Below are 19,284 nucleotides of genomic sequence, written 5' to 3'. Positions count from 1 at the left end.
GTATTCATCCTTAGATAACAAAGAGAAATAGAGAAATATTCTAGTAAATAAAAAGAACAACATGTCCTCTCCTGGACAGCAGGGGAAAAAGTGTTTACTAAGAAATATTATACTTTTGTTATTTGCAAGTGACTATTCTATGATAATGCCAGTACTTCAGGGAACGTTGTATTTATCAAAGATAGAACCATTCTGTTATAAAACATTTTCTCAAACAACTATATGATAAAGTCCTGCTTAAAGAAGGAACATGTGAAAGAATATCTTGTGGGACATTTTGGTTTCCTCAATTAGAAATAACCAATATTATCTCCAAAAATGTTTTGGAGACAGTGTTTTTAAAGTGGTATAGCTGTTTATACTTGTACATACATGTATGTTCTTGTTGGTATTTATTCTCTTATATGAATGGGAACATTGAAATGGCATCCTTGACGCTTGTTTCATTAACCTTGTAGAGTGCTGTGCCATTTTATGCTCAGATGGCCTGTTTAAAGACTGCTGCTTGATTATGTTGATGATGATGATAATGATGATGATGATGACAATGACCATTGGTAGGTTAGTTGGAGACCTTCTGCTGCCCCTAAATATGATTTCCTCCAGTTGGTCAATAATTCGCCTAGCCCTACTAATGGAAAAGGAAAATTAAAGTGTATACTGAAGATTTTAATACCTTGAAAAATGTTAGTTATTGCAAAATTGGTAAAGTGAAATTATTACTAAGGTTAGAAAAGCTCACAAAGGCTAATATTTACCCTCCCCCCAAGAAAAAGGCCTTTGTAGTCAGAAAATATTTTTAAAAAAACAGAGGTAGCATTTTTGTTGTAACAGAAATTTTTAAAAATATAAAACATATAAAGCAAAAATCCATCTTCATTTCTCTCAAGATCTCTCCTCAATTCCTCCTCCCTGTCAGATGCTTTTGCTATAAACATATTAATTAATGGTATAAGTATTCTTGCAAAAGTTTTCCATACTCTTACACTGTGTGTGGATGCTTGTGTAGTCACACATTGGTTTCATTTGAAGTGGGTAATGATATATTTATTTTTATTCTCACTTGAGGATATGCCTTTTATTGATTTTAAATAGAGAGGAAGAGAGAGAGAGAGAGAGAGAGAGAGAGAGAGAGAGAGAGAGAGAGAGAGAGAGAGAGGAATATCAAAGTAAGAGAGAAACATCAATTGGTTGCCTCCTGTACATACCTTGACTGGGGATTGAACCCACAACCCGGATATGTGAGCTGAGCAGGGAATGAAACCCTGGACCCTTTGGTGCATGGGAACAATGCTCCAACCATCAGAGCCACACCAGCCAGGGTGGGTAGTGATATTCTTGAGCTATTATGCCTTTCTTGTTTTAAAATTATGTGTTATCACTGAGGGTAAAATGGAACACTAGACAGACAGTCTTTCACATCTTCCCTCTAAACGCTTTTTCTATAAAAGATACTACACAACTCATAGCACCTGTCTTGTTGCTTAGACCTGAAACCAGGGACCAAGCTTTTCTGATTATCAAATATGCACCTTCTCTTTTAAGTTTGCAATCTTTTTATTGATAAAAGTCTTGCTTTCCAAAGGAAGGAAGGAAGGAAGGAAGGAAGGAAGGAAGGAAGGAAGGAGGGAGGGAGGGAGGGAGGGAGGGAGGGAGGGAGGGAGGGAGGGAGGGAGGGAGGGAGGGAGGAAACCTTTGAGTCTCTGTATCTAACCATGCCTGAGACTTAGAACTACCGCTGGACTTCCCAGTTATATGAACCAATAAATTACTTTTTTATATTTGACTTAAACTAGTTGATTTGAATCTATGTCATTTATAACCAAAACAGCCTTGATAGTACATGAAACATTATAAAAAATAAAACCAATAAAATTTTAAAAATTAATAATAACAATAATAATAAAAGTCTATAAAAGTCTTGATGTCTGAGCATTCAGTCAAGGTGGTCTGACTCTCAGCAAGAAAGACAGAAAGTCAGCCAATGAGGAGCAATTGAGCCATTCATAAAATGCCCAGGCTGTGCTGAAGGGCCGCCTGCTATTTCACAGCCTCTGGGAGGCTCAATTCACTGCTCATTCTGAAATAAATTAGAGGCCATACTAGAGCAAGGGCACATTAGCACTTGGCTCTTCAGCCAATAGAAATAATTAAAATGACTATTAACTATTGGTAAAGATTCTTTTCCTTTTAAAGTTGTATTTTATTAGTGCAAGATGGTTCTAAAAAAAACTTGTCTATAAAACTGTCTTTTTAATCTCTTTCTTAGAGTTTCCAATTTTTTAACAAGTATAAACCTGAAAGGTTTTTTGTTCTTTGCATCATTTATCCTAGGTCTTTGATATTCCATCATCCTTATTTAAAAGGTAATGTTGGTTGAATTTTTCCAGTCTACATCAGATGAGTGTCAGCTGTTAAGCACTGAATAAAGGACATGACAAAAATGCCTAACACTGAGCACCTACACCTGAGATGGGCTAGTTTGTGCTCCGTGACCCCCTGCAGGGTTTGGAGGGGGTCTGGGCTTTGGTACTGGGTTCTGATAAATCAGAAAGAGAAAGAGAAACATATTAATGAGTACCTGTTATGATGTGACACAGAATTTATTTTCCATTATAATAAAAATGTTTAATTTTATCTCCAAAACCTTGAAAAACAGGAACAGAAGCAATGATTACTAAAAAAAAAAAAAAGAATGCAATGAATATTTCATTGAAAACAGCCAAGAATTGACCATGCATAGAAAAATATCAGTAGATAATGAAGACAAGTTAAATATGTCAGATAAATATGTAAAGTTCTGATGAATACAGAACTGAACAAAGCATTGAAAAATAATTATCTGATTTTAGAACCTTACAAGAAACTGATGTATTCAGAATTGTGACCACCCAAATCCAAAAAAACACTATTTCTGCATAGATGATTCACTCTACTAGTAGTTTAAATGAATTTTAGAGAAAAATGCAAAAATCAAAATGTAAATGTTCAGAGAAAAACAATACAAAATTATTTGTAAATAAAATTATCAAAATGCTGATTTGTAGCTGTTAACTGTATAAAGACAAGTCTATAAAATGATTCATTATTAATAAATTTTGGGATATGGGGGTAGAATTGAGTGGCTAGAGACCAATTTCTTTCAGTCATTCCTGAAGTACTGAAAAACATATGCTGAGCCTTCAACAAAGTACTTTGTTCATTCATTCAACATTTGCAAATTGCCTAAAATGTGCCAGGCACTGTACCAGAGAACAAGGAAACACGAGGTAAGAATGCAACCCCTGTTCTTCGGGGTTGACTAAGAAGAAATAGTCCTGAAGGAAAATGATTACAGAAATCTGTTAAGTGTTAGAATAGAGATATCCACATCATAAAGTACTTTGATCTTTCTGAAAGATAAAGAAAAAAACTAAGCTTCAAAATTTCAGCCAAATCTTGAAGTTGAAATGGAATTTGCCCAGTGAACCAAAGCTAAAAAAGATGGGAAAGGAGAGGCTTTCTAGAAAGTGGACAATACATATACAAAATCATTATTTCCGAAGAAGAAAAAGGGAAAAGGACCATGAAATTTGGGCACTATGCACAGGTCTTAAATGCCAAATGCAAGATTCTTGTCTTAGCTGTAGGCTGAAAGACTGGGCAGATCGTAAGGGCTTTGCATATCATCCCAGGGTGTTTGGATTTTATGTTACATACACTGAAAAGCCAGGCCAGGGTTTTAGTAAGAAAGTATGGGATCAGATTTACATTTTAGAGATTAACTTCTTGAAATGAATAGCTAAACAAAAGTCCAAATCTCAGAGTGTGTTTTAAGAGACATGTTTTGGAATTCTTGTCTGTGTTTATTAAGCACAGTTTATGATAAAATTGCCTTCAGGATTGGTTTTGAATGGAAATGAAACAATGAATTTACTCTGGTGTCATAGATTGTTTGATATGGGTGAAATCTTGTAGATCATTTACCTACCCCAACTCTTATTATTAATTTATTCATATGTTAGTTTGTCAAATATTTACTGAACATCTGCAATGTACTAGACAAACTCCCTGTTGTAATGAAACATAGTCTACCCTCTCCAGAGAAGAAAACAATCATAAAAACAAATTTACATATATAAATCATGATACATCCTAGCAGTAATGTGTGTGATTCTGTGAGAATGTTACACAGGAACACCATATAGATGGAGGGCTTGGAAAAGGCCTATTTGAGAAAGTATTTCTTAATTAAGACCAGAAGAATGGTTAGGAGATGATTAGATCAAATGTGAAAAAATAAAATAATGTGAAAAAGCAAATGAGGCAGAAAATATCTTGGTATATTCCAGGAATGAAAGAAACCAGGTACATTTGTGGCTGGGAGAACAAGCAAGGGGTGGGCAAGGGAGATACTGCAGCGGGGAGGGGTGGCGGGGGGGGGGCGGGCGGCAATGTTCAGGGAATTGTAGCAGGGCGAAGGAACGTAATCAAGGAAACCCAGTTTGTGTAAAGCTAAACCCAGCCCTCATGATTCCTAGTCAGTATTCTTTCATTTAGAGCCTAGAAACAAAAAGTTGTGATATATATACAATTTTCCTATAATTCAGTATATTTTCATGTCATCTACATTGGAAAAAATCTTCCTGTCTCTAATATACTGTATTATATGTCTTGGTACTTTTTTTCCCCTTAGTAAATGGATTATACAATCTCATGATGAGCTGTAACAACTCCATCTACTCTGTCTGGCCAGATCATTTTCCAGACCTCCCTAGTAAGAATTCAAATAAAGAAACATTGAAGACTATGATTTAAGTATCTGAAATTCACCAGGAACAAGGGGGATGGGGGGGAGGGGGAACAGAATATGAGTGACTAATAAATTATTCATGAATTCAAAGTACCCAGAATAATTAAAATACCCACTTTCAGCAAAAGCCATTAATGGCAATTTTGCTACTTTTTAATGATCTGATTCACACTGTTGCAGGAAGTCTCACTTAGTATATGTATGTGATTATGTAGATCAATGTTTACATTTTTGCATTCTTACCGACATGCAGTGAAAATAAAGTGCATGAATAAATTGCTCCCTGGTTACCAGAAAAATGTTTATATGTATGAACAATATATGGATTGTAATAACATAGAAAAAGGTTTGGGGGTTGAACAGAGCGACACAATCCTTATTCCCAATGTTCTCCTCTATTATTTGTGGGTGTGATAGAACTAATACCCCAGATATCCTTCCCTTTATGATGAATTTCCCAGGCTTATTTTCAAATAAGCACTGTTGTATAAAGTAGTAAGTTTCCATTATATGGAGAGAAATGTGTGATTTTTGTTCAGACAGCCTTTTACGCAAGTAACTCAGAAAATGAATTTATTTTTCACTACTTCAAGCTTGTCATTTATTTAGTCCTCAGTGGGGAATAGTGTCTTTGCTTTGGTGAAGCTGAGCAATTTGTGGAGGAAACGATAAGTCCCTATAGTAAGTTCCGAGGCCAATCTTTTACAGATCTCTGGCACATGCAATGATTGATTACCTCTGAAGATAAATACACTCAGTTTGTAATCCTTATGTCTAAGATGATTTTTATATCTGTCATTATCCTTTTTTCTGAAGTGATAATGTTAATTCTGTTCTTGAAGAACATGAATTCTGAGGGCAAGCACTGTAGACTCTTTGTACTGATAGCATGTGCAAATTTCAATATGTCTTTAACCTATAGATTTGGGACATTTAATAGAAAAAGGAAAGCAAATTAGATTCAGGTGCTTTGATTGTATCTTGTGGCCACAAATATTGCACAATCTGTATTCCTAAGAGCAAAATAGAATGGAAATATCCTAATGGTGAGCTTTTGAGATGTTTTCTATTAAAAAATTCTTGGAGCCCAAATATTTTCCTGAGGTCTTTCTGCTTTTCTTTGGGGTGGACAATGGGGTGCTGAAAAAACTAAGAAATAAAAAAATTTTAGTGCTACCATAGACATATACAAACCGATGGATAAGTGATATCCCTATTATATGTGGAAAGAGATTATATAGCTAAATAAATAATACTGTAAGTATGAAATACTTCTGCTTAACAACAAAAATTCAAAATTAGGGCTCTCATTTATCAGTTGTCTTAGGCTATTATTTATATACTCATTGACTCCATTTACCTGCTTTGTAAGGTAGGTGGATTAATGAACTGTCATACACATACTAGTAAAACACCAGCATCAATGAAAATTCTTCCATTTTTCTCCTTATTTTCCCAATGCATGAAGAAATAAGAAGAAAAAAGGGGGGAATGTTAAAAAATAACAAAAATAAACAGAAAACATAAACATAGCTAAGCACTTACAAGCTAAGGTAAAAATAAGAAAAAATATAAGATTTTAGAATCATAAAGAAGAAAAAGAAAATCAAAGGAAGAAGTGGGAATTTTGAAGGGAGAAGTAAAAGAGTTGCACTGTGTAGAAAGTAGTGGAAAACTACCACAATTTCCTTAGGAAACATTTCTCCACAATCTGTGCCGTAAATTGCCTACCAAGCCACAGTGAGAATAGTAAACATAGATGTTATCCACAGCACAGTAACAATCAGAGCTATTTCAATCAAAACGTTGGGTCCATTCACATGGATCCATCATCAAATAAACTGCAGTTTCTGGTGTCTAGTCACAAATTTATTATATTAACTAATGGGCCTATTAAAGGTGACAACTAGAATCTTCAGAACCTTTAGCTATTTTTTTCCAGAAATTCAAATGCTATTCTAAACTCAGGAGTCTAGTTTATGCTCAGTGTGGTATATCCATTTAAAGAGAAAGGAAAATATATTTCTTGCATCTATATAGCTTGTGACTCTTAAATCAATACCTTAAAATCCTCTAAACCCAGTCTGTATGTAACCAATCAATCCACAAACTCCTAAAAAGAAAAAGCAAACTACTACATGACTCTGTTATGAAAAATCACTCTAAATAATTTTAATCTCTTGCAACAGGGGGATGCATCCTATTTTTCACTACCGAGAATTAGAGCCATTCAATATTTTCCAGTAAGGGACAAGTTAGTAGACAAAAATGATCTTTGATTCAAATTGAGAAAATAATTGATGTAAAGAAGCTTGATTTCATCTGACCACCCCATGGGCAGGATTTAAACATCAATTTGCCTCAAATCAGTTAGTTATCCAGAAAATAATTAATCAGGTACAATATGTTTCCATTACCCTTTGCTAGAACTCAATTCTTTACCTCTTTTTGCACTTTAACTTTTTATGAAACCTGATTTGTAGAGTGAGATAGTAGTGTTTGATTTTTTTAAAGGATCCCATTATTAATGAATCAGTAACAATTAAAGTAATGATAGTTAATACCAAAAAGAACAGAAACAGAAATTTAGGTTTTAAGTTAGGAAGGAGTACTCATTTTTTTAAGGTAGTTATTCAAATAATCCAGAATATGCATTTATTATTATTGCATTATCAAAATTAAATTATTCTAATGAATTCTCAGACATTAAAATTATATCTGCATCTTGTTCAATGACATCTATTTGATAAGCACTGGCCTAATGCATTATGTATCTCAGATACATCTGCATTCTAAGGTGAAATTTTTTAAATGAAAAAGATTTTAAGACTCAAAGAATTTAGTCTCAAAGGTTGACTAACAGACAGATGGTGAGAAAAATATTTGAGGCGGACAAGGTCTCATCCTGGAGGCAGCCATTGACTGCATTTTCTTCCCTTAAGACATGCTCTGAAAATACATATCTCCATACCTAAGAGTTCTTATCATAATAGACAAAGCTCTTGAAGAAAAATATACTATATAGTGCCCCATTATTAAAACTTCACATAATATTAATTGGATAGCATTACCAAGAAGGCAATCTTTCACACATGTCTGTTCAAAAGGCATAAATTCCATTTTCTTTTTAAAGTAATCTGGTTACTATGGCTTTACAGAGGGATTCCAAAATTCATGTCCAAATAAGAGAAGTATGATTGCCACCTGAAAGTATAACTTAAAAAAAAATCAATGCACAATAGATTAAAACACATGTGAAGTTCTAGATGTTTTCCCTGCAATCAGCAAAATTTGAGTAAAGAGATAACTGAAAAGTGAATTGTCAGAAAGTTAAGCACTTATAAGCTAAGGTAAAAATAAATAAAAACAAATGACATTGACACTGCCCCTCCCCTCAAAATTGTCTGTGCCCAAGGACTTGACTTGATCCATCAGTGTTTCATGTACATATTTCAGATATGGATATCCATGCTAATTTACCAGATGCCTCATTAAAATTACTAATTCTTTCTGTTCCAACAACTCAGTAATCACCAGCAATTTTGTGACTATAATATAGCTTTTTTAGACACTTGTCTACAAAGGATGAAAATATTGGCCATAGGATATGACTTCAAGATCTTGGACAGTGTACTTACTATTATCAATGAAATTGATTGATATTCTGGTTTTACATATTAATGTCAATGAATTTAGTTAACATGAATCCATCACGAGAAAAAGAGTCATTCTCATTATTTCCTAAAACCAGGTTTCTGAACCTACAAGACTAAGTGTTAGATTAAGGAGTACATTGAATTTATCAAAGCAGAAGTATCTTGAGGTGTCCCCTAAATAATATGCTCTGGTGGCTTATCTCTGTGCACTTCCTTAAAATTCTGAATTGTACAGGATGAATGTGAGAAGACAGGTAGGAAGAGAGAGTGCAGGCCATATATTCTGAGACTAGGAATAATATTAACAAGGCTGGAGGTGTGAAAGAGGGGAACAGGAGAAGGAAGATCCTGAGGTAAGTTTTGATGGGGTGGAAGGAAAATAGACTTTGAGTGACCTTCGCTATTGCTCACATGCTCTGATTCTAACCTCTTAGCTATAAAATAAAAATACTAATGCCTAATTCATAGAGTTGTTTGGACTTTGTTTTTTGTTTTGTTTTTGAAGGGGGATGGTTGGAGAAGTAAATGAAATAGTAAATATAAATCTCAAAGCCTGACATAGGTGGTTAATACATAATTTACTTCTTCCCCTTATCATAATTTTAGTCACATGTATTCATATTACAAATCAGGCATCTATAGTCTCCATACAGTCCTTTTCTGCCAAAGTGCTTTTTTTCTCATGATATTTTCCTTCCACCATGAATGGAAGAAAACAAAAACAGACACAGCAATTTGTTTTCAGGAGTTGGACCCTTCTTTTATTATTAATGAGTGTTTCATAGAATTGAAAAACCTCTGAAATATTTTGGTCCAACCTGTCACTCAGCTTGATCATCAGGCTTGATCCCGTGATAGCTGGCTCACTAATTTGCAACTGATTTTTTAAGTACTCAGCTGGGAAAGAGCACAGATTCACCCCAGACGATGTTGGAAATCCAATCATTTAAAAAGGGACATATCAACCCAGAGATCCTATTCTTAAAGCAAACTCCTACACAGCCCTCATCCAGTTTTCCCAGAGACTCCAAGGAACACAAACATTGTGAGAGGTACGAAAGGTTTTTGTCCTTGCAATAATCTTTGGTGTCATCAGTCTTTTTCTATACAGAAAAATAAAGGTATACTTTAATTCAATATCACTTAATTTTGGACATGTGTTTTGCAGTTTTAGCTGTGTTTATGATAGATCATTTTATTGATATTACATCTTGTTTCTATTACACTGTATCAATTTCACATATAATGTAAGTGGTATAAGAAGTCACAAACTATTTTTTCAAGAGGAAAGTGTCAAATAAGAGCAGTAAGTGTATGATGACTGTACTGTATAGAGCCCAAGTAACTGTAGGAAATCAGTTTTAAAGTTGTAATTTAATTTAAGTCACAGTATAATGACTCCAGCCAGAGGAAATTTAAAAAACAGGTTGTGGCAACAGTGAATACGAATTCAATACAAATAGTGACTACGACAGCCTCCTAAAATTCCTACAAAGAACTATGAGTCAAGTCTTAATGGAATTTCTATATTAAGGTCCCAGTTATGAAACCATGCCATGTCTCCACATAGCAGGGGGAACTATCACTTCCGTGGCATAGTTGGGGAAAGTGATGCTTTATTTTATAATAATGATTAGTTCGGTGGACTGCCTACTATGTGCCCAGCACTCATCTAAGCTCTTTAATACATCAACTCATGTGACCCATAACAGCCAATGAGGCAGATACTATTATTATCCCTATTTTACTGTTAGAGGTATAAAGACATAGAATACTGAGTGTTCATGCCCAAATATATTCAACTTGTAAATAGCGAAGGTGAAACTTAAATCTAGAACAAGTTGACTTTAAAGCTGAATTCCTAATCAAGTTACTATATTGCTTTTCTTATAAGTATAAGCAGTCTGGCTATCACATCACGTATATGTTTCTGGGTGGGAGGAGGGAGAAACGTGCTTTCTGTCAAATCACATGGTGAAAATAGCACTGGCTCTGGGGAAACACTGGGTTGGAGATGCACTCAAACACATCTAAAATATGCTTGGCATTGTCATCCAGCATCACAATTAACTCTTTGCAATTTGAACTCTGGCACTTACACATTTTCCTCTGAGGTGTACTTCTTAGAGGGCATTTGCTTCTAATAGAGACGTGTTCATCAAAATAAAAATAAAAAATCTTACCCAGACTGCAGCCTGCTCTGTGAATCCACTATTTTACTGAGGGAGGAAATGTTAGCTGATCCCCTTCCCTTGCACTTGCACTTCACTGCAGCTGACACTGTGGAGCGCTGTCATGGCTCACCATAAAAGAAGGCACATTTGTAGCCTTTCAGATCTTTTCATAAAGAGTGTATACATTGCTAAGGCATTTCTTAAATTATGAAAGAACTCACCCTATGATTACTTAAAAAAGGTAATACCCTGAGAAAAATCCTATGTAAATCAACACCTCTTTCATATTATTATAATATTAATCCCCTATTTATCCATCACCTAAGAAGTATTCAGGGCCAAAGACACATAGATCATGGAAAAATTGACACAGTTGTGACTGACTGTGATTAATCCATTATTCTACATGCAAAAATAGTCAAATTACTAGAATACAGTGATGTTTAATTCACAATTAAACTATCCTGAACATAATTTTGTTTCAACAAATATTTACTGAACATCTACCATGTGTGAGGAACTGTACTGAGGGTGGGGATATGGTGGACCACAAGGTGATCTGCCTCCCATCACAGAGACCAGAATCCCTTAATTTTTTAAAGAAAGAATGTGCAAATCCTGCTATAACCCTGCTATCATGATTATACCAGATTATACATGATTATACGAATCTCTCACTGCACACATCTACATATATCTATCTAACGACACAGAAAACGGATTAGCTTAATTCACGTATGCATTCCTCAACCCACTGAATTTTTTTATATTAAAGTGAAACAACTCATCCATCTGACATAATATGCAAACATGGTATTCTGAGTGATTTATTTGCCCTATAAACTGAAACACATGCCAACTTTGGAAATCCTATTTTGAACAGAAAATAATACTCCTAAGATGTGGTAATATACAACTCTGTTTTCTTAAATAAAATGCTCTGCCCAAAATGTAACCCTAATTATATCAAATTGAGGAATTTAAATCTATCAATGCCATTTGTACCCTCCTTACTACCCAAAGCTCTATAAGCTGACTTCAGAGATTGGGCACACTGGTTCTAGTAGTGTATGACATAGCTGCCACTTGGAATGGTGAACTTACCACCCAGGCAAGTTCAGGTCCATCAACACATTGATGCCAATATGCATTAGATATGCTCAAGGATGTAGTGGGTCAATAGCCCATGAAGTCAAAGGAAGAGAGAGCAGAAATAGGTGGGAAGAGCTTTCAGGAAGTGACACAGTTCTAACACCTCTGAAAGGAGAGACAGAAGGAAGGATTGAGTGGGAAGAGCACAGTACTGAGAAAGTTTCAGACAGACTGAAGGAGAGTCTGTCTATCCGAAGAGTTCAAAATTGGAGGGCAATGGCCCCACTGTAGTACCTCTGCCATGCCAGCCACTGGCTGGTAGCAGCCTGGGTGAACAATGGCCTCAGCATGCAGGCTGCCAGTCACCTAGGCTCCCCACAGCAGGCTCCTTTGAGCAATGTACCTCATTCACCTTATACCAACTAAAATTTTGGAAGAATTGACTACTCCTTCCTGGGGAACCAACACTTGAAAAAGTATGTCTAGTTCCACTTTAGGAAGGTAGCAGGAGCTGCATTAGTTGAAGTTTTGGTGACTCTATCCATTGACAGAGGAAATGTAGACAGCTCTCCTGTGTTTCCAAAAGTAAGGTAAGTCATCTTGTGAGGCATCCAGGTGACACTACTACCAGTTGTAATTTGAAGGTGTCACTGCTCTCACAACCTTAACTATCACAATGACTTAATTCATTAATCAGAATAAAGTCATGTGTTGTCACCATTACATTCTTATGGTCTAGGTATGAAGAAAAGTGAAGAGCCCTAGTTAATTTTGCTCAGTGGATAGTGTGTCGGCCTGCAGACTGAAGGGTCCCATGTTCAATTCCAGTCAAGGGAAGGGAGCTCTTTCAAGGAAAAGAAGTAAAGTTCCAAGTGGTACCCCATATTGCTATTTGGTGGGTTTTCAAACACTTTGCTTAAGATACTTGATTTCATATTGCTTCAAATACTATGGTGGCATATTATTGCTATTCTTTGTTTCTTTCTCTTTTGCATAAATAGATTTAAAAATTTTGGCTTTAATTATTTACATTATGTCTTGTTGCTCTCTCATGTGCAGTGAAGCAACATGACATAATTTGTCAAGAAATGAGAATCACAGAAAGGGTCAAGTACCACAGATGTTCCAGAGAGAGCTTTTGGCCAGCACATCGCATAGCTGTTATTTGGCACTTTTTATGTGCTAAACAGTTGACTAACATTACTGCTGAATCTTCAGAAAATGTCTTTCAGGGCAAGTAAGTTAGACGTTCTTCACTTGTAGAAGGAGATAAAAAGGTTAAATGACATACTTCCAAACAGAAGGAGGAATCAACCGCAAAGCTAGGGAAAGCTTACATGTATCTTAATCTTAATTATATGTTCAGTATTTTGGGAAGAAATTAAATATTATTAATTGATGCCTGTGAAGTGGTTGAAAATCGGGGAGGGATTTGAAAGAGTGAAAAGGAGGATGCTATGGAAAGAGACCTCCCTACATTTAGTGGCAACTGTTTGCCAGGCCTTGTGCTGTCTGGCCTCATTTCTTATTAGCCAACCCTAAGCTCTTCCAGGTAAAAGTAGAATAGAATGTTACCAGCATGACAAAAATAGATGATACTCTGCTTATTATTCAAGATGAAAAGGAAAAATCACTTTACTGACAGAGCAGTAGTAGCTCCATGGATGCTTTGAAAGTAGAGCTATGAAGAAATTTTATTACTGCACTGAGAAAACTGGAGTGTAATAAAGGCACATGTAAAAGAGTGCAGAAAATCTGACATCAGAATCTGTCCATGCTGAAATACAGAGAAAAGCCTACTTTTTCTTCCTGCATGCTCAGTGCATTGCTATAACTATAGTGTGTCCTAGAATTACCTGGGATGCTTATTAAATATGTTTATACCATTGCTATACCCAGAGGTTCTGCTGTGGTAGGTCAGGTCTGGGTGTAATAGATATTCCCTAGAAGAGTTCTGTGTAGGTCAAAGTGCTAGGTTGCTGTCTACCTCAATGCCAGGCACCCAGCCCTGCCTGGGTGATGCCTGCCCTCCTTCTTCCCAGCAGCCACTTCCTCTATGAGTGTATCAGGGTGGATGGGTTCCAAGCCTCACCTATAATGACTTTAGAAACTTGTGGAAGTTACATCCATTGCAAAGCATTTCCTGAGTTCCCCTAAGCTAAATGAGCTCCTTCGTGTTTCCAAAGCTCTTTATTTAATACTTTTATTATAGCATTTATCAAATTATATTGTAATTGTCTTCTTATGTGAGTCATCCCTTTATCAAAACGTGAGCAGGTTGAATACGGCTTGTTCATTCTTGTGTCTCTGGCACCTAACACACTTCTTGGCACAGAGCAGGTACTGAAAATGAATTTTTTTGCATGAGAGTATAAAAGAGCAATGAAATTATAACATACTGAATCTTGCTTAGCGCTTCAGGTCACTTGGGCACCTAGCCAATCAGCAGCTATATGGTTTAGCTAGATGAAAGGGTGTCTTAGACGTCTCTGAAAATATCATAGCCTGGGTGCTTAAACAACAGAAATTTACTCTTCATAGTTCTGGAAGCTGGGAAGTCTAATATCAAGGTGCCAAAAGGTAAATTTAATTGGGAGGCTTCTGCTCTTGGTTTCTAGGCTGCTGCCATCTCACTGTGTGCTTGTGTGACCTCTTTTTAGGGTGTGCTCAGAGAGAAAGCAAGTTCTCTGGTGTCGCTTGTCATAAGGATTCTCCTCCCATCATTGGGGCCCCATGTAAGGTCTTAAGACCTCGTGTAACCCTAATTACTCCCCAAGTATCCCATCTCAAAATGCCAACACATAGGCTTTAGGGTTTCAACATATAAGTTATAGGAGGACACAAACATTCCAAAGATACTAGAATGGTTGTCCGAAGCTTGCCTTCTAGCTCCAGGACCTTCCTTAGTATTACAACACATGGACTTCAGATTCTGCATCTGTAAAATGAGGAGTTACTTTCCCTATCATAGTTATAGAGGAAATACACTGAAAGGCTCTGGAAATGGTAAAGCACTAATACACATTATGGTTAGTATAAGGTACTCTAATTTTGAGGTGGCTACAATCTGCAAAAAACTCCTAAATTGCTAGCAATACCACACAGAAACTCAGCATGACTGGGGATCACTACAGCTTGCATTTTCTCTCTTTGGCTGCTGATAAGTATTTGCCGTGGTGTACTTTTTATTTATTTGTTTGAATAATTTGATAAACATAATTTACTCTGCACAAATAATGGTCATCAGCTTTGTAGGCAAACTCTGTAATGAGAATGCTGAGGGAAATTTTGTACATTGCAATAGCTTTTACTTCTATTAGTTGACAGTAACAAGACATGGTTTTTTCCTGATAGTGAGGCTTATACTGAACTAAAACCCATCTATTACTCTTTTTGCTTTTTGCAAGAAAATTTATACCAAAGTGTCATCCTCAGTGTCATCCCCTCAGGGGATGACAAAGAGGACATATATCCATGGATGATGGCAAGAGGAGGAGGAGGGGGAAGAACTGGCTCCTGGTAACTCCACATTAGCCTATGAGTTGGGTAAGCAACTCATCACCTTGGAAAACACAGAGGAGGGGATGGAAGATATACCAAGTCCTAAAGCTGCCAGGAGGACAACTACAGCAGCCATCATCTCTGGAAGTCTTGGTGGAGTGGAAGGGACAAGGAAGAAAAAGAGGTCAACTTGAGGTGCTTACAGCAATGGCACTGTAAGAAAATCTTAGGTATTTATAACTTAGAAGATATGGTGGCCTCTTCCTTGAAATGTTTAGGAACTTTTTCTCTTGCTTTCTCCTGACTTCTCTCACGTATTGCTTGCTTTCTTGCAAGCTTGTATTTTTTTCCTTTGAACACTGTCTGTGCATAAAGAAAAAAAATGATGCTTTTCATTAAAATATCTATAATTTTGTCATCTCAGCACACAGTACATCCAGTCAACCCAGATCTGAAATTGTTCATTCGTGATGGTAACACTCTGAACTGAAAGTGGTACAGGGCGAACGAGTACAATGAGGACTCCTGCATCTACAGAATGAAGACAACTTTGACCACTGACCCACAGGCCTAGCCACCAAAAGTGCCACATACACAGATGGAAACAAATGCCCCCTAGAGACTTTTTGTGGACCACTTAATTTGCTATTATTTTACCCAAAGTTTCTTCTCTTTTTTTTCATCTGTAAATAGTGGTGAAGTGTGACTAATTCTATGTCGAGAGGACCCCATCAGTCAGAGCACAGGTCCAGAATGTGGGTATGGCATTGGCTCTGGAAAATGAGCTTGCTGTGGTCTAGCATGAGCTAATGCTACCTATATCATTCAAAATGACCGGCTCAGTCATGGATGTGGTGGCTCCAATTAACCTGTTCCATAAATACATTTTAGTGAAGTCAGACCAAAGAAATTAATGGATTTCAATTTGGAAATATTACTTGAAATTGACTGGCTCTGGGATAGATTAGAAATGCGGCAATTGACCACACGCACAAAGTCATGAACTAATTATTGAACTGGCAATGTAATAAATGAGAAACTATTCCTACCTTCCATTCCATCATCTATTGAAAAGCACAGCAGAGGCATAATAGGCTTGGTGTGTATTGAAAAAAAGGAGAAGCAATGTCATGATACATACATTTTGCAAAAAACTTATGTGCATTATAACCCCATAATTATTCCAAGGTAGAACTGACCTGGAAACCATATCTAGATTACTCTTAGTTACCATGTTTTGAAATTTGTTTCATAATGAACACCGAATATTTAAGAAGTATGAAAACTGAAATTCAGTTTACTACTGTTCTGTTCATATAAGCAGGGGATGATTAGTAATGATTGAATGAAACTGTATCTGAAGAACTTAAGCCCTGTCTGGGTGGCTTAGTTGTTTGGAGCGTCGCCCGGTATACCAAAAGGTTTCGGGTTTGGTCCCCAGTTGGGGTGCCTACAGGAGGCAGCTGATCAATGTTCCTCTCTCACATCAATGTCTTTCTCTCTCTCTTGCTCTCTCTCTACCTCCTCTCTCTCTAAAACTCAATAAAAACATATCCTTGGTTGAGGATTTTTTTTAATTCAAGAAATATCAATATTTATGGCATCTAACAACCAACTGTACTTGTGCACAGTTCTTAATGAACTATACAGTAAATTAAATATTTCAGCAGATTCAGTCACAGAGTCCAAAATCAAGTAAAAGCATACTTCATAGAGCCCAGTGTTAATCTACAAAGGAGATTGTTTCTAATCCTTTTATGCTAATCCATAAAAAAAGAGCAACTGGTATTTGTTTAACAGATTATCTGATCACAATGAGGGTCACCCCTACCAGATTTCTACAAGCCCTCTGTGTGCTACCCTCAAAGGGACTCCTTCCGATTTCCACTTGGCAGAAATAGTCATAAATAAGGCAATTACTCTTATCTGATTTTAACTTAACTTTATAAACTCAATTTTTCCTTTCAGATCTTAAAATAATTGCTGTATTGAACTCCATCTGACTGAGAATTGTTGGGAAGGTCATGGAATGTCTGGGCTTGATAGCCAACTCCTGTTACTTCAAAACAATTCACTTTGCTATTTACTAATCAGAACTGGAACAACTATAAACTTTTCAAAGTTTTGAACCCATAAGTTATGAAGGATATTAAAGTATAAAAGTGCTTCACAGTGCCCCCAATGGCTAGAAATTTCAATTTAGCAGATTGAAGATCCCTAGAATTAAGAAATGTACAAAGAAATTAAATCAATCTGCCTTGCATATTCCCCTGAATTTTTGCAGTTTCTGATGTGATGTAATTATTGATAAAATAAATTAAAAACACTTGAATTAAATCAAATCACTCCCACTGCATAAAGCAATGGGAAAATAACTGAAAAGTCAAAGAATAAAGGCACCATGTACCTGCAAGTCATTATTAAGGAAAAAAGATCATTTCACCTTAATAAATACCTCTTAAATAGTTTAAAAGGCAAATAGAAATTCTAAGTGCAAAAATAAAAAAAAAAAAATACATGCCGATATTTTAAACTATCTTTCTATCTTGGTTGAACTATGTCCCCCCCAAAAATATATGTTGATGTCCTAATCCCATTTTATCAGAATGTTACCTTATTTATGGAAGTAATCAAGTTAAAATGAGGTGATTAGGGTGGGTCAAAATACAATATGACTGGTGGCCTTACCAAAAGGGGAAATTTGGGCACAGAAGTAGACATCCACAGAGAAGAGACTAGGGACACAGAGAGAATATCATGTGAAGACAGGATTGGAGTGATGCATTGACCAGCTAAGGAATGCCAATGATTGCCATTAAACCACCAGAAGCTAGAAAGAGGCAGGGAAGGTTCCCCCTCCAGGTTTCAGAGGGAACATAGCTCTGCTGACCCTGATTTCGGACTTGTAGTCTGTCTCCAGAACCACCAGACTATAAAAATCTGTGTTCTAAACTCCCAGTCTATAGTAATTCGTTAAAGCAGGCCTAAGAAACTCATACACTTTCCATTAAAAAGCTAGTATCATTGATGTCACGATTTCCTATAAAAAATTTTGTGTTTTTAGGAAATCATATTACACTATTTCCCTAATACAATATGGTAAGGTGGATTCAGGGGAAAAAAGAAGGAGGAATGTCACAACACCTTAAAATCATATGTAAACTATAAATTAATTATATATTTAAGTACAACCATAGGATGCTGAAGATACACAAGTCTTGAAACAAAGCTATCATATTTAAAAGCTTAGACAGATCCAAATTATAAAATTGTGTTACCTAGTTATGAAAAGGATTTTAAACCTTAAAGCTTTCACAAGTCCAAGTTGCCAAAAAAGATTAAGACTTAGGTCACCTATAGGTAGAGAGACTACAATTTTTTAAAGAAAAATATCTTTTAGAATCATATCACAGATATTTTAAAAAACAGGAAAGTCTAATGAATACATATGTGTATAAAATGTCCTAAAGAGACCTAACAAAACTGCCTGCATGATCTTTATCACTTTTAATAAACAACTACAAACACAGAGGAGGGGAATTGCCCATTCGTTTCTATGAAAATAAATTTTGCATGTTAGCATAACCCTCCTCCCACTTCCTTACAATTTTCATATTTGTAATAATTGCAAGGCTGTTCAAGGAGTCAGCTTGCATGCCAAATGATGAAAACAAAGCTGGTGGGAACAATCATATAAGGATTTAATTCAGGCTATCACAAGTCAAGGTCACGCTTGATCCTGGCTCCCAGAGGTGCTAATAGGCAACTTTCAATGGATTCAAATTATGGGCCAGATCATTAAACGAACTGACTGACTCATTCATTCTTGCTATTAATAAAGAACTCATCTTGGAGATTTTCCGCACGGCTGTATGGATAACCTGAATTTATGTGGACCTCAGCAGTTCAAAGCCTGAATTCATTTTCTTGAAACAAGCAGAATCTGAAGTTTATTAGCATGGAAAAGAGTTCTCTTTTCATTAGATTATTCTGAAGTGCTGTCCATTACATAATATGCCATGCATGTGGAACCTTTAGAATAAAAATTGTGATTGCCACTCAGTGGGGG

This window comes from Plecotus auritus (assembly GCF_963455305.1).
Source record: "Plecotus auritus genome assembly, chromosome: 7".
Lineage (NCBI taxonomy): Eukaryota > Metazoa > Chordata > Mammalia > Chiroptera > Vespertilionidae > Plecotus > Plecotus auritus.
The sequence above is the reverse complement of the archived record's forward strand: the minus strand, read 5'-3'. Positions refer to the sequence as shown.